At 46.2% G+C, this 13,860-nt stretch overlaps 1 protein-coding gene across 1 annotated transcript in view; it reads right to left on the bottom strand.

Annotated features, from left to right (window-relative positions):
- The window catches only part of PHACTR4 (phosphatase and actin regulator 4), a 67,612-nt gene extending 54,147 nt beyond the window's left edge, over positions 1–13,465 (bottom strand). Inside the window, exon 1 of the mRNA XM_009323974.1 lies at positions 13,419–13,465. The gene's annotated coding sequence lies outside the window, so the exon portion shown is untranslated. The remainder of the gene's footprint in view (positions 1–13,418) is intronic.
- Positions 13,466–13,860: the final 395 nt, after the last annotated feature.

Raw genomic sequence — 13,860 nt, 5'->3', positions numbered from 1 at the left:
TATCAACAAGCCAGAAACTGATCGTTTGCTCTGCAAACAAGACCTTTTGACAGGTGCCAGCATGAGGAATGGTACAGAAGTACCCCCCATTCCCTCCACCTACACTAGCACTCCCAGCAAATTTTAAACGAGAAGGTTTCTGGGAATGGACTTAACTATATCAGAGCAACAAAATAGAGGAAAAGGAATGCAATTGAAGGAGAATGTGATCACTTCACAAAATGTAATATGGAAAAGGCATATTAAGAAAAAATGTTAACACTAGCAGGACCTAAATCCATACTGAGCCATATAAACTAGAAAGAAACAAAAAGTGCTTTGCTACGCTTTTAAGACTTCAAAGGTAGCCCTGAGTAAGCCCCAGGAGTTAGAAATCTGCATGTGTATCAGGCAGCCACAAGTATAAGCTGACAGCATTTCTGGAAATGTAAAAATGTGCTGAACTCACATTAGGATTGTATCCTTACCTACAGCTGGAAAACTTACTCATTTTAAATGAAAGCGAAACACACCTTGGTTCAGTCCTTATAGAAGGTAGTAGGTGGTGAAATATTCCATTTTAAGGAGAAGAAAGATTTTTCAGCACAGTCCATGCTTCCAAGGAGATGTCATTAGCCACAGAGAGACTGCACAACACATACCCGCTCACGTTCAACGCTTAACCCGGTTAGATGCGTCCACCGAAAGCCACGCAGTGGAACGCCCTCTCCATCCCTACCCCAGCACGACATGCCCTTCTAAGGAGCAAAACCCACCACTTTGCCACTGCTGACAGTCATCCATCCCCAGCACATACACTGCGACTCAGCGCACCCGCAAGGGCGCACGTTCAACAGACTCGCTGCATGCCTCTGCCGCGCGTAATAAGGAGCTCGGTCCCTGAGTGTAGGGATTGCATCGCTGCATGTGAACGCCCAGCACACCGTCACTTCTCACTTCCAAATGTCAAGCCAAGCTGTTCTAAAGGGACACCGCGTAGTAAGATGGCCAAAGGAAGCGTTTGTGCAGATTACACTGACCTACAGGGACAGGTTTGTTAGAGGGAAACTCCGTTCTGCAATAAAAAGGGTATTGAGGAGTAGCTATTTTGATGTAAAAAGGAGCTGAAGCTTGATCCGATCTGACCCAGCTTCACTCTGTAAAGTAATGACACTTACAGCAATCTTCAGAATTGATAGGTATCCTTTCCCCTCTGACATAAGTCAAAGTTGGACAGATGATGCAATTCATTTGAAGGCCAGGCAGGGTACTTGTCAGCCAGCTTTGGGGTTTGCCTATAAATGGAGATTTCCTAAATGACTTCATCTGAGGAACACTTCAATTCACAAGGAGGTGTCCACAAAAAACAGTGTTTAGATACACAACAGCTGCATAACAGCAATAAACAGCTAACCCAGAATACAGTGAGCTGTAAAACGCCCACACCCAATCGAACAGAACCCGACAGCAGCTTTCACTGGGACTTCAGCTAACAGGTTTGCACTCTCGCATCCCAAGAGCGAGGAATGTGCACGCAGAAAGCTGCAGGAGCTCTGCCAACTATCAGTAATTTGCTTCACTGTAAATTTATTTGCTGGAACCTGTAACTGCACCTTCTCCGCAGCCTCTCCTGTGCCTCCAGATGGGTCAGGGAGCTCCAGGGAAAGGCAGCCCATGAACCGAGCTACAACTGCTCTGCAGCGGGAGCTAGCTCAGACCACTCAACCGTAACACCTCCCCAGCTCCATCCCGGTCTCAGCAGCCAAAGGGAATGAAGTGACTGGTTTCTTCAGCTGCCCTCCCCATCACTAAGACTTCCTTTCAGCCTGGGGTTAGGTCTGGGTATTAACCATCTTGCTGCAGAGTCAAGCTTTGAGCAGCTTTTACCATAGCACAAACTAATGAGGTCTCTATGTCACATACCTGTATTTGCAGCAAAGAGAGCGCACCACAAAAAGAACCAAAGCACCCCAATTTCCCTTATGTCTTGCAGAAATGTAACACAGTAGTGCATTTGGGATAAAATAAGCTTTTTGTCAGGAGAAAGCATTTATCTGTGTGAGCCAAAGGAAAGAACAGGCTTCCCACAAAAATTAACAAGCCTGAGGAAAAGCCCCCCAAGGAACAAACCATCCTAACCCTGTAGGGTTCAGCATAGCTCTTCCACGCCTGCAGCGTCACAGCTTTTTCGGGTTAGTTTGAACTGAAAACGAAACTGGAGAAACAACTAAACCTGAAAGCTTCCTCAAGGGAGCACTTCAGTGGCAAGCACCAAGTGAGGGCATGCAGGCACAACCACCAAACACAGCCCAGAGCAACTGCACTTGAACCCCAAAATAGCTCCATGCAAAGGCAACGAAAGCCGTAGTTTCGCAGGCGCTCGGCAGCTCACAGAGCAGCTCTGCCTGCCCTCCTCCTCTCTGCTGGCATCAGGAATCTCACCAAGCAGCTGACCCCAGTCAAAACCAGCCTGGTGCAGAAACAGCTGGTTTTAATCCCATTCAGTTCCTCAATTTGTTTGTCACATGGCCCAGAAACAGTTGTTTCAGTATAAGGGAAGGGAGTGAACACACAGGACCTCTTCTTCAGCAGCTACAGCAGTTTTAGGTGTTTACACAGCTGCAACCCAAAACAGGGGTCTCACACTGGAGAGCACAGTCTGCTGTCACAGAGAAGGGGTAAGACTGGGTTAGGAAGGCACCAAGTCAGGCTTCCCAGCACCACAAACAGGCTTGAAAGATCTGACGTGAATCATCAGATCCTGCCCACTCCTCTGTTACTTTTTTCCACAGCAAACACCAAAGGAAAGGTGCCATCCTTATCTTTCCATGCTGTTTGAGCCAGTTAGATCACTAGGCCACGAGTATCTATGCTAGATACTCTCAGAGTATCTAATACTGTGGCAAAACAGGACTTGTTTACTCATATTTATAAGATTATTTGAGATCTCTGCTACAAAACTAATATTAAACTCCTCCAATACACTTAGGAGCAAAAACCCGAACTGCCAACAGATCCCAACGCGCAGGGATTTGCCAGCCCCAGGTTTTGAAATGAGCAGGACCTTGCAGTTCATAACCCAAAGCCAGGCATGACCCGGGAATTCCAGTTCAACCAGTTCCACCCTTTCTGCCCCTCATTTCTCCCATTTTCTTGGAACAATAGACAGCAACAAAACCCAACCCCAGTCTACACCGGAATAAACAATTCATTGTAAACCCATGCAGTGGAAAGCCACCTGCTCCCCTGCACAATTAAAAGCATTTCCAAATTCCAGCTCTCCCTCAGACAGCACAGATGGACACAAGAGGCACGCAGGGCACAGAAAGCCCGCTCCACTTCCAGCAAAGCCTTTGTACTGCGGTGGCCTGAGACACAAAGCCTAATGGCAGAGCCTGCCTCCACAAGAACTGTTTTGTTAAGGGATCACAACAGAAATCAGCAATCCTCCAGCCACAAAAACAGCTCAAACTCACATGTAGGCCAATTAAACTGGCAATCCGCTAAAACCCACATGAGCTCTCTCTCTCTTCTGGGGACTCTCTCTCTCTCAACTGGCAGATCAGGTCCTGCAATCCAGCTGACACATTACCTGCCCCAGATGTCCCCAGATAGCAACAGTAAATGTGACTAAATTTAAAATGCAATGGCTCAGTCATCACCACAGACAACTACAGATTTTCACTTTCTTGCACACACTCCTCCCATTCAATACCATGCTACAGGAAGGAAATAACCCCTTTGCAAAGGAAGCGATAGCCCTGAGAGCAGGCAATAAAATGCTGAAATGGGAGCCGATCTTCTGCCGTGCTCACTCCTGCAGGACCTGCCCCCAACATCATAATCCCTTGAGTCTGCAGGTATTTAGGCTAGACCTGTAGCAGGAACAGGGCTGCACTATGCAAACGGAGTGCCTGGCCACCAGAGTCTGCCAATGATTCAAACAGATACTTTCTGCTGCCTTTGCCAAGGCACAAAATCAGTGCGAGAGACCGATCCTGTACTGCTTTGCAATGCACACCAAGTACAGCAAGCACCAGAGACTGAAAGCTCCTTCCCTTCTCCCCTACTTGCTGTCTTCGTGTGCCGTTTAGCAAACCTGGCCATCTGCAGTATGCTTCCATTTGAAACACTGGCTATTGACAGGGCTGGATTCCCGGCACGGTTAATCATTTCCCCAGCAGACCTGAAGCAGATCTGCTACGCCATAGCTCCCAGGCCCCTCCAGAAGCTGCGGCCAGCACAGCAGCGACCCGCATCCAGACAGAGCCCTCATTCACCCACGCAGCACTGCCCTCAGTGCCACCATCCCTCTCCGCACCCCGAGCACAAGGGGGAGAATTTGTGAGCGCGATGCTGCGTGGCTCACGTTGCCTAAGCACCAATTCTTCCAGCCCCCTCAAGCGTACTGAGAGCTCTATCCACAGGACACATCCTATCAGCACCGCTCAGGAACTGTTTCTGTTAGCTTTTAGCTTTCAACTAGCTTTCTTTGAAGACAAATGCTAATATCCTTTAAAAAAAAAAAAAAGGTTCACCGATCCAAAACCAAAGACTCATCACTCTTATGAATCACACATTATTATTTCTCCTGCCCGTCAAAACAGAAATGTCTCACCTTGCAAAACAATTGCTGTGGTTACCCAGGCTCACAAAAATCTATCCCATCTGTTAAAAAGCCGAGTGCACTGAATGAAACTATTTGACAATCACTCTGCTAAAAGACAGCAAACACTTCACCCCACAATGGCTACTTCAAACACAGTCAAACAGCAATTGCAAGGCAGCTCAGCTTGGTTACTATCAGCCATCAAAAATACAGCTTTCTAGCAAGTAATTCTTTTTGAAGACAGAGCCTGTGGGGACACTGAATTTAAGACTCAAGCCTGCAACTGCGATAAAGCTCCACAAATGCAGGTTTAGAAGATTTCATGTCCCAACTACTACAGTCAGAAAGCAAGGACCAAACTGTTTCTGCCTTCAATGCTGTAAGAGAAAAGGCAAATAATCCAGGGCCTCCACTTCACCTGCAAAGTCTCTCTGTACCAGGAAAAGCTTCTCTGATCTCCGACTGCAAGGGACAGGCATGGAAGGGACACCTACAATAATACAGGAGCTAATCATCCACGGAGGGTGAGACACTAACATCACTGATGGAGCCGAGCCGCATGCTGACATGCACCACCCCAGCTCCTCGTCCACCACATTCCCAACTGCTTTACTGGCCATTTTTGAACAGCAGCTTAACCCCAAACATGATTAATCTTGGGAACACAGGCAAAAGTCAGTCTGCTGCTGGTGAATCCAGCACACAGTAAGTTAAACGCAATGATTTTTAACCAGCATCTCCCTGACAGACTGTTGGCAATGGACACATTCTCCTTCTGTTTAATGCAGGTACAAATCCATTCCCAACAGACTCCTATTTCAACTGCCCTCGTTGTCGGTGGCAAGCCTCATGTCATACCAGAACCAGAATTTTGGACGAGAAAGCTTTATTTGCTTTTAAAGCGTTCATGCTCAAGAGGGGTGCAAGGATGAACAGAGTGGACGATCGATGCAGGCAAACAACAGCACAAGCCATCACGCTTTCCCAAGAGCAGCCACTAACATCAACTTCAGACGAGGCTTTGTTGAAGCCCAACTCATTAGCAGCATGGTCAGCCATCCCAGAAGTGCTGCCCACTGAGGACCCATTCAGCTAATGCATTTCTCCAGGATCAGTGTTGTTCTCTAAGTTCAAGAATGCACAATATTTTTATAGGGCAAGACGATATGTGGCTTTAAATACACAAAGAAACACTATCCACCGCATTATCTCGATTATGCAAAACAAAACCCTTGCTACCGGCATTAAGAATGAAGGCTTGAATAGCTTCCTGCAGCAAAGTCACCTTGGAAATACCTAAGAATTTGAGCTTTCAGTAAAACAGGACTAAACTGCAGTTGTAAAGAGTGTCCCAATAACTTATGAGCCAACAGATAATGTCAAACCCCGAGGGAACGATTTGTGGAGAGCACAGGACTCACTGTCATCCGCCCGTATATGATCAGGTAGTTCTACTATCTTAACTGATAATCAAAAGGTAGTAAGCCAAACATCTCACACCAACATATGGAATCCTCCTCTTTGCGTTTACTTAGCAATGCAGCCAGACAGCATGGTACAAACCAACCTGAAGAAATGCTCATGCCAGCTATTAAAAAAAGCTGGAGTTGTTTCAGTACTCATTACACGCACCACAAACGCAGAATATCCTTCAACATTAGTCCCCTATAAAAATGACTCCGATCAGCAGAACACATTAATGAATCGGCCATAATATTCACGAAAAACCCACAATGAACTGAAAGCGAACTCCACCCTCTCATTAAAGATTTAACTGCTGTAGAAACTATGATTAAATATACAGGGCCATGAATCAGCTACCCGAAATGAAGGTACGCCTCGGCAATCATGGAAGTGCCCAGCACTAGCAGGCAGACTGACATTTCGGTCACCGAAGACAGCCTCCCCCAGCATCCCAAAACCGCAGCATCGTGCAGACGAGCAGCTTTAAGACTCTTCACAGTTCCCATAAACATTTAATCTTTCTCACCTTTTGGGTGGTTTGGTTTCAGGGCCTTTTTTTTTTTTGGCAGCACTCAAAGCTGCACGTACTCATTACAGGAACAGAGCGAACAGTTTCCAAATCCATTTTGACCCAGCTGGATAAAGTACCTAAAACCAACCCCCAGATGCCTCTGGACCAGCTGTGTCTCCCTCCACAGCATTTTCAATCAAGCCCGCAGAAAAGCTGGAGAAAGATGGCAGGGCTTACCAGCAGTTCCCCAGTCTTGAGTCTCAACAAAGTGGATTTAAAAGAGGTTTCATTTTCCCAGAGACTAATGCTTTCAAATCAGAATAAATCCTCTAAAAGAAGAGATTATCCATAAACTTACTAGTTAGAAATGTTAATATAGCCAGTGTTTATGCAAGGACTGCTGCTCTCTCCCTGCAAGAGCATCACCTATACAACTTCATATTAAAGGAGAAACAGATTTCTGTTTGTTTCTCCCCCCCCACATCCCTTTCCACACTGAAATGTAGCACAGCAGCTTTATAAATACCACTTTCCAAGAGCAGCAGTAATTTACTGAAGAATCAAGGCAAACTTGTTCCTATTACACTAGGAAAGCTCTGAAAAATCCTCCCCTGCAAAGGAACTTAACACAGAAAACAAAATCCACAGGCAGAAAAGTCCAGTGTGAAACCTGGAAAAACATTCCGGTAAAAAAAAAAATGCAGAGCTAAAACTTCAAATTACACGTTCACAAAATATAGGACGTGGTGCAAATTAAGAAACAACTACTTGAACACTGCTGATTCAGCCAGAGCACAGCAGCAATACCCATCTGCATTGCCGGACTTACCCAACCCCTACCTGCTGCTCAGACAAACGCTTCCTCGTTATTCATATTCTATTTACTAAAGGCCCCATCTACACACCGTACGACACGTAGTATGATGGGACCCGGACCAGTATAACCTGGCTGCTAATTGTGGCCCTTAAGGCTGAGATGTGTTAATACGTCCCTCTAGCTATGAACACCAGTATGACTACGCCCTCACTAAGCACACGTAATCTCAGAGAGGATAAACAGGAGGATGAAACAGGTACAGGAACAAGTGACTTGCCTGACATCAAACAGCACGGCAGCAACACGGCTAAATTAGGCCTCCTGTCCACCCAAGCATCCTTATTTTCCCTGTACTCAGTCTAGTTGATAGGTAGACAGAACCCAGTCATTAGAATACTTAGAAGGCTTCATTTTGAAGCTAAAAGCAGATGAGAAATAGTACTGATTAACGTAATCACTAGCGTCAAATTGATTTTGGAGATCCAGCAGTCTCGCAGCGCTCCCTCATTCTACTTTCCAAGCCTGATGTGTTCACACAGGTTTCTGCATGCCTGATGCTGGTGACCAGACTGCACGCACTGCAACGTGTTCAAGACACCTCAGAAAGCCTGCTTAGTAAATTAATCTTGAAAATTCCCCGATTTCTTTCCACCAGATGCATTCTGTGTAAGCCCACCAACACCCCCCAGGGAAGCTGGATACTTTCTTAATGCTCCCAAATAACACAGCCTCGCTGGGTGAGGTATGGAAGGAGCCAGCCTGAACCGAGATGTCAGCAACAGCAACTGAGCAGCCCGTGCGTGAGCGAAGTTTTCCAGCCTAGGACCTCCCCTCCCCGCAAACCCTATTTATCTTCCTAGTCAGAAAAAATAATCCAGTATTTAAGACAAGTGAAACAGAACAGTAACAGCAGCAAAAAACACCTCCTGTAATGTTAGGTGTCAGGTTGAGTTAGCAGGTATGAATTCTCCTCAAGTTTCCCCGCTCTGCCAGTGCTGGCCCTCTATTAACTATCTTCACTTTGTTCTGAACAGGTAACAGAAAAGCCAGATGGCCTAAAGCCATAGCTAATTTCCAAACTGCTGTAAAATAGCACAAGCCAAGAGAGCCTGACAGCACTCATTTGACAATTCCACCCAAAGGTTGATGTTACCCTAAAAAGGCACAGCTGAGCCAAGAGAAATTGCGTTTAAACATGCCTGCAATCTCCGTTTTTTCTGTCGATAATTGTGGAACTGGATGTTAAAAATTGATTTGGAAGTACAAGATGAAAATTTCTATGACCTTGCTCACCTCTGGCCCTGATCCACAGCCAGGAGGAACAGGATACAGATCAAGTTAGGAGCAGCCTATAAGCACTAATTTAACTCTCAGCACAAGGTAAATGAAGTTTCAGTGACCCTACAGGGAACATGCCACTTCTCACCTGCTACTAATCAAAAAATGTAAGTGAAAAAGACTTTGCTTCTAATTATTTGTTCTCTCTTTTGGCATCATACGAACGCCCTTTACAGGGGAACAAAACCCAAATGGACTTAGCAGCCCTTTTCCTACTTCTGCTGTTTCCCACCTAGCAGTAAATTACACCTGGTTCACAACAGACAGACTAGACTTAATATCCCCAACAATAAAAGACCAACCTTGCTAGCACAAATCAGACAGCCTATCACTTATTTCAGTAATTATTATCCTCCTCCTTCTAGGTCCCAGCTGATAAAGATAACCTAGGCAGCACAAGGTCACTCCCTACAGGAGCACGGATCAGTAACTGAAATTCTGTGGGTCCATCCAGATTTCCACTGTCAATATTGCAGCACAGCAGCTTTAAAATGCATTCCCAGAGAACCTGAGGCAGCCTGTTCAGCCAGCAAAGACCAGCCCAAACCCTCTTGACCCTGGCTTCCATCCCTGCGTAAACCCGCTGAAGTCTCTTCAGCGCTAGGACGCGAAGGCTTGCCGGTAATGGCTGTACCTGCAAACCCGCTTCCCGCAGATCTTGGCAGCACACCAAACCTGCAAAATCTTTTAGACAGCTCTGGAGATGAGAGTAATCAATAACATACCACCACCAGCACTTTTATGCATCCGCAGGGGAGCTCTTGCCAAGGCAGAAATAATATTGATAGAAACCACACTTTCAGCAGGCACTGCTTGAACAGCCGATTACCCCAGACCTATACCAGCGAATTTAGTCGGTGACATAAACGTTACTGATTTGACTTTAAGTAGGAGACAAGAATTAGACAAGAGAACACAACCTTCACAAAGGCATGCGAGTACAGCAAATGCCAAAGTTCCCTTAAAATTGGCTTAGACAGTTACATGCTTTGTTCAAAGCTCAAATTCTCTGAAGGCGACGACCTTTGGCTTTTCCCCCCCATCCATAAGCACCTCTGGAAACTTCACCTCCACGAGCAGAGCCTCTGCAAACCCACTGAGACACAGCTTGCGATCCTAACCTCCTACCTGAAGGCCACGTCTACCAATAACCTCTTTTTTGGCTAAGCCACCCGCTGCAACACAGTGTATAACATCGAGAGCCCTGAGCATGCCCTCGTGCTAAACACTGTGCAGACACCAAACAAGACAGTGCCTCTCAGACTTTGATCCAAGTTTACAAATCAAGGCTTCTCTCTAGGACTCGGGCCAAATTCTTCTTGCTTGCACCCTTAAAATCTGTCTTTAGGGGAGAAAAGCAGGCACATTCAGAGAGATTCACCCCTCCCACAGACAAGTGTAAGGTAGTGAAGGAGGCCCGTAAGGGGCTGCCACCAGTTTAAAAACAACGGTGGGGATTAATCTTGATGGATTTTGGACAACTAAGTCTATGGCAACACAGCTCTAATTAAGGGGTTCACTTTTGTGCATTGGTTAACCAAAGGAAAACCTGGCTGCCAGGACCTCACTTGTCTGCAAAGAGGTTCATACTTTCAGCAGAAGCTTTCCGGAGCTGGCAAAGTGAAAAGGTTCAAACCCTCCAGTTTAAGTGCCCTTAGACTTTACCAAAGTCCAATGATCTTTACCAAATCTGTTTCAAAAGGCACGCAGCTGGAGTAGGCTAGGAGCTTAGTGCAGGAGCTAGAGAAGTGCCAGACTTGCACAAACCGACCTCATCAGTATGCACCTTATTTTGCCCCGCGACATTCAGCAGACATGGTTAATTAGTTCATGATAATGCATTGCCCATCACGACTTCTGAACTTAGCTGTGCAGCTGGTAGGTAAGCAATTCTTAACTGTGTTTTGGAATCAGCATGCCAAAAGCACAAACACAAAAGAATAAAGTTAACAACCTGTTTACCCATTCCCCACTCCTCCGATTGCTGCTGCTAGCCAACGGCTTGAGGGGGGAAAAAAAAAAAGAAAAAATCTATTTCCAGGATTCAGCAGAGAGAAATCATTTGGACTGCTCTCAATTTTCATATCTTTGCCACCGGTGCTTCATGTTATTTCACACAATTCATTCAGTTACGAGATGAAGCCTGTTCCTTTGAGTAATAGCATTAAAAGCCTCTCTCTGGATATAATTAGTCCTCCCTCCCCCATCCCTTCCCCAGTGCAATGTGGAAAGAGCATACAGTCATCAGTAAACAAAGAAATTCAAACAGTGTGACAACCAGGCTGTAGCTGGGGACGAAAGCTGCCTCTCATCCCCGTATCTCAGCACAGCTGATAATCAAAAACAAGTCGACACCACACGCAATAGAACCAGCAACACGAGAAAGAGTATCTGTAGGTTAATGGCTTCGTCATCTAGAAATCGGGAAAACAGCAATTCCTCATTTGCAAGGAGCATAAATACCAATGCATAATTAGTCATCGCTAGAGGTTTTGCATGGTCACCTTCCAACCCTGAAAGATTGACCCGAGTCATTCAAAACCGGCAGATAAGAGCCACAATCAGGAAGTCTGCTGTCTTTTACCTATGATCCCAAGCCTGTCACCCAGCCATCAGCAAATCACACCGACCTCCACACCTCAGTTTCTTACGAGATACGGAAAGTCCTCCGGGGCAGAGAAAAATTAAGGACGGTCACCATTCGGAAAGCACTGTGAGGCCCTCAGCTGAAAACTGACAAAATTCCTTACATATCTATCCGCTGACTCCTCACCTGGAATCTGCCCTTGGATTTGGGGGCACAGTTTGGAAGGAGTTAAAACCCCCCAGCCAGAGCCAGCCAAGGGTAGGGCTGCTGCATTCACTGCCTGACTAATGTGTGACCCCACCTCGCAGAAAAGAACTGGAAATAGTTATCACCTCATTGACAAGTCAGCAAGAGCTACTAATTAAATGATAAAAATAGATCTCTAAAAGGGCTTTTTTCCCCTCGACACAAAGCCGAGGCCTAATGCTGCCGCAGTCGCACATCCATTAGTTTTCCACGGGCTCCAAACCCGCCAGCAAAAAAAAAAAAAGCATTCTCACACTCACAAAAAGCCCACAGGGCACTTGTATGCAGAAAATCCCCACTTAACAAAATCAGGCAACCGATTCTGAATGACATGGAGCATCTCTTCACTACACACACTCCACTCCCACCTTTAACGGAAGCAGGAACAAGACGACATCTTTGCCCCCAGCAGCCGTACCAGCCTCCTTGCACTCCCTGTAGCCCAAAGTTCTGGTTTTGCCTGAAAAATAAACATGTTTTGAGGTGACCCAGATGACCCCAAGGATATCTGCAACTTGCTTCGTGCAGGGCATCGCTTAGACCAGTGACAAAAAACTAGTATCAGCCCAACCTCCACCATTGCGTGGGCTTTGCTTTAAGCCCCCCCTCTCCCGCTCCCTGCCAGACACAGGTTTTGTATAGCTCGTAACTGAATATTCATCACCAACTAATAGACCTGCAGGAACTGCAGTGTCAGCGATTTTTAATACATATAATGCCCCAACACATGCCAAACACAATGAAATTTGATCAAAATAGAAGCCATTTGTTTAAATACAAGTGATTTGGCTCTCAAAACTGCCATCAAATTAAACTGGAAATCAAATTAACCAGTGATTGAATGAAGTAGAAGGCTGTATAATCACAGATTACTGATCCAGCGGCATGAAAACAAGGATGCAATCACATTCCCCTTGTTTGTGGCAGCCTCTCTGCACTGCCCCGTACTGCCAACAGGACTCCCCCTCCCCATCTTCCAGGACTTGAGGATGCTCTGGGCCTCACATACAGCTCGTCCAGCCAGGTCTTGGTAGGCCAGAAAGGAAACGTTCCATACAAAACCACCCTTTGAGATATTATCCGATAACAAAGCCAGCCCTGTGAAAGTACAAGCTGACACACTTGAAACCACACTAATTTAGGACAGACCGGTGCAGTCATTTCCAGCACTGTTGGAAAGAACAAGTTTAAACCTACTCTGAATGGGAAAAGGGGTTTGTTGCCATCACCATCCAAGGTATTAACTTTAATTGGCCTAACTGTGTGCCAACAAGGATCCCTCATAAGTGGCCTCATTTTGGCTTTATTCCCCCTTTTTTTGCACTCTCAGTTGAGAAGGAATTTAAACTATGTAAAGTTACAATTTTAGGTCTTGTCTACTCTTAAAAGCAATCTGGATTAATTTAAATGGTATGTTTGGAGAGCAACAGGCATTTATACTGAAATCATAGCAGGCAGAGGAATTTAATTACACTCCCATGCAACTTCTCCAACACCAGCACATCAAGCTAATGCAGCCGAACCGAGCCTTCACCCGCCAAGAATGGACCACAGAAAACTTCATCATTCCCCTTCCTTGGCGAGCGAACCTGATTCTGCTCGGCACTTGCCGACATTCATGTTTTTCAAAGGCAAGCTTCAAGATTAAAACTCCTGTAGAATTCAAGGTTTCTTTACACATTAGAGGAGCAACCAGGAGCATCCGGACTTCTCTTTCTAGGCTCGTGGAAGCAACATTTAAACATCCTAACGTTTGAGAAGAGGAGCTTTTTACTTCATTTCAGCCTCGATTAAAGCACCTTTCTCACCTCACGCACTTTTTTTCAGTACCTTCAGCCCCAGAGAGGGGCACCAAGCCCTCACCTACCTTCACCTGGACAAACACAGCCCAATGCAAGGCAGAGAGGTAAATAATTCGTCTGCACGCAAACAGAAGGAAAGAACAATTAAACGAGAAAGCACAGCGGGGACGGTTCAAATTTCAGCCAACATTAAGACAGAACAGATCAAACAAAGAAACACCGAAGGGGCTGCCTGAGAAAAGAACTTAAAGAAAGGTGAAAGCGCTCCCACAGAAAGCAACAGGACGGCAAGACGGATCAAAACCCAGCTTTTACTTTTAGTCACAGCCCAGGCCCTTCAGAGGACAGCACTGCACAGAAACCGAAGCGCCGGCCGGCGCGCTGCGCCGCTTTAAAACGTTTTCGTTTTAAAGCGGGTTTACAGCACGAGTTTGCGCTGTGCGCCGGCTCCCGGCCGGGCTGCCCCGCCGAGGAGGCCCCCCGGCCGCGGGAGGCCCGGCCCGGCCC

The sequence above is a fragment of the Pygoscelis adeliae genome, unplaced genomic scaffold (genome assembly GCF_000699105.1).
Source record: "Pygoscelis adeliae isolate BGI_AS28 unplaced genomic scaffold, ASM69910v1 Scaffold815, whole genome shotgun sequence".
NCBI lineage: Eukaryota > Metazoa > Chordata > Aves > Sphenisciformes > Spheniscidae > Pygoscelis > Pygoscelis adeliae.
The sequence above is the reverse complement of the archived record's forward strand: the minus strand, read 5'-3'. Positions and strand labels throughout refer to the sequence as shown.